We start from the raw sequence: 3,271 nt of genomic DNA on the forward strand, positions 1-3,271 counted from the left end.
CTGTCTGTTTCACAAGGCCCCATTTCCCCAAATTATAAATAACACAAGCTTGTTTAATGAGTTTTATTGTTTCCCAGGATTAGATGTGTTGATTTCATCCTGTGTGTGTTTTGTCGTTCTGTCTGAGATGTTCAGGTAGATCAGATGCTCAATCATGGATAGTGGAAACCAGTTTGGGTCATTCAACTCTTCGGCTGCACCTTCGGGTGTCTGAGCGGATCTCCGAGCCGGATGTGTCTCCTTCCTCTGTGCTGCGGAGCTCCATTGTTGTCCAGAAACTATTAAAAACACATTAATGAGCCGCACTGTTGCTCTAGTTGACGTGTTCCTTCATTACACTGTAGTTTACTTTCACTCAGTCCCACAAACACCAGCCTGCTGCCTCAAACACTCACAAGAACACCAAGTGTGGATTAATCCACTGCTGAAAATAGTCCCAAACAAATGCTCTATTTCTGTTTGTTTTGATTAAAAACTACAGAGAGCAGCTGTTTTTAAAGATTTATGTCTTAAGTAGGAACCAATGAGCTTAAAGAAATATAAAATAACACCAGACAGACTTTAAGATACCAAAAGGGAGAATGTTTAGATTTTTAAATTTGATGCAATATTTATGCCTGGATGAACAAATTGATTTCCTTCATCAAATATCAGCAAGGTTACAGAAAACTTCACCTTGAGTTTAGAATATTTTCACATATGTGTTCCCAAGTGGAGAATAACCCTGAACATTCAAATAGTATATTTATTTAATGTAATAATGAGTTCAGGGATGCTGGAAGTCAGTCAGTGTTGGAGATGCTTGTATTAATTTGAACAGGAAGGATTATTTATAGCATATTTAATAGTTACTTATGACACATTTTACTAAGTTATACGTTATTTCAACTCAAAAACATTGTTGAAACTTATTACAGTGGACATTTTAAGTCATCAGTAACCTGATTAATAACTTTTTACTGGGTATTTTAACTTATCTGGTTTTACAGTGTATTTTACACCCATTTTTGTAGCTTTTTAGTGGATAAAACTGATAAAAAAACAAGGTAAAACATCCATAAAGTTCAGAATCCACCAAAAGAGGAGAAAGTTTACACACTTTAATGAGCTAATGGTTTTTCATTATGTTAGATTTTAGGGGGCTGCAGCACCTCCCAGGAAGAGCTGAGAGTCAGAAAGTGGGTGAAATATTGTCGTCAGAATCAGGCTGCGACTTTAAGCTCTGTGTGGAAAAAAGCGCAGCCCATTCATCAACTCCATTTAGGTCAGTCCGCGGTTACAGTGCTGCCGGAAAAGCTTAACCTCGCTCGGCTTCTGTGTCATAATCCAGCTCTGTGCTGCGTCGCCCCATAAAACACATGCAAGCAGACATAGTTAGTAGATCGCTCTGAAACTGGAAGAGCTTTTTACTGTTAGCCTCTGCAGTGATCGTCACGTGACGGCCAAAATGTGTGTGATACTGCAGCAAAAATACAACCAGCCACAAGAAATATAACAGCCACCTCACTAATGGTTAAAACTACAAACATAAACCACCATTTTCTCAACAGAAACAACGTTTGCATGAGTCAGACCAGGTTGAGCGGTTCGGGATATCAGCGCTCTGAGTAGTTTTATTAATAACTAAGAGAAACATTGCATGCAACAGTCCACCTTCCACCTCCCCCCCCCCTCTCAAACACATGCAGGGTGAGCACTACAGGGGAGCTTGGCTCCTCTTAATTACACATGAGCTCCCCTGAAAACAGGAGCTGTAAAATTTGGGGGGGGGCTCTAAAATATTGACAACATGCCACAAATTTCTATCTTTCTGTATCTTCATCATCGTGGATCATGCTGAAAGTTAAAGGCTATTATTGATGTATGATTCATGCATGAGGGTGATCTAATTCACTACCAGCATGCATGTTATTCTAGTCATCATCACAATATCGTAAACTTCACTCGCTGTAACTCAAAGACCAGAAACAGAAAGATTTCTTAGTCTCACTCTTCATTATTCATCTCTGTTTTTATAAATATTTGGGTCTTTTATTGGATTTAATCGATGGTGGTAGCTGAAGAGTGACAGGAAAGGGGGAAGAGAGAGAGAAGGGAGAGCAAAGGGCCGCAGGTCGGAGTCGAACCCACGGCCACTGCAGAGAAAGGACTCAGCCGTGGTACAGGGGGCACCAGCTCTACTGTGGCCCCCCGCCATTATTCATTTCTGTTTGTAGTCAACATACTGCGAGTCAATCAGTCGAGCAGCCCCCCAGATGTGAGCTCCCCTGAAAGCCTGCTGCAGACACACTGGGGCACTTTACGCTCACATTCAGGCTCCTACTTTTATAAAATTCCCTGTTAAGATGTGAAGGATGCAGCATTCGTGCGTGTGTTTGTGCTGCTGATATTCAACAATACATTTGGAACAATGGCTCTGTTTATTCGGCCTAGATCTTCCTGCTACTGTGGGCGAAGGAGAAGTGTCTGACAGCTCCCTCGGTGCTCCCAGCGGCGGGATCAGCCCCTTAGAGAACGCCACGGTGCTCATTCCTGACAATTGTGCTGCTATCTGTGCCTCGGGTCCTCACAACTTCCGTGGTACATGGTCCAATGGTCAAAAAATGAAACTTTTTTCCAAAACACGTTTTTGATAACAGTTCCCTTGGCCCTGGAAAACACGTCTACATGACGATTATTCAGATATAGTTTGGGATAGCCGCCAACCTACGTCAAACAGGAAGGTAAAGCGCTGCATAGCGAGACTTTGGTCAAGATTTTACTTTAATTTTTTTTCATGTTTGTGTGGTCCGCACGGTCTTTTACGGCGGCTTCATTTGCAACGCGCGGCCGCAGGCACGCCCCCGGGTTGCGTGGAAGTGCGAGGCCGGGCCCCAACGCCTGGCTTGCAGCCTTTTAGGATTTATAAAAAGTTGTTTTTATCGGGTACATTTCAAGCTGTTTTTGGACAGCGTATTTAGTGGGGAGAAACAAAAGAAGAAGCAAAGCAAATGTAAACTTCCAACTGGTAAAACATTTGCTTAAAAGAAGATGTATTTAAAGTGACCTTTTTTTCATGATTTAAAATTCTGTTCAACAACTTTTCAAATTAAAGTTTGGAGAAGAATGGTTGGCATATGAGTTTTAACTTCAAATTGAACTGAATGAAAAAAAATTTGTTGGTTAGAAAATTTAACTTAAATTAAAACCCAAGTTTAACCCTGCCGGTAGGTTTTATCTTTCATGCTAAAAATTGGTTTTTTAAGGTTTTCCCTCCAAAAACAGTTTTGGA

This window comes from Morone saxatilis, unplaced genomic scaffold (genome assembly GCF_004916995.1).
Source record: "Morone saxatilis isolate NCDOM2014 unplaced genomic scaffold, NCSU_SB_2.0 Contig10, whole genome shotgun sequence".
NCBI classification, from domain to species: Eukaryota; Metazoa; Chordata; class Actinopteri; family Moronidae; genus Morone; species Morone saxatilis.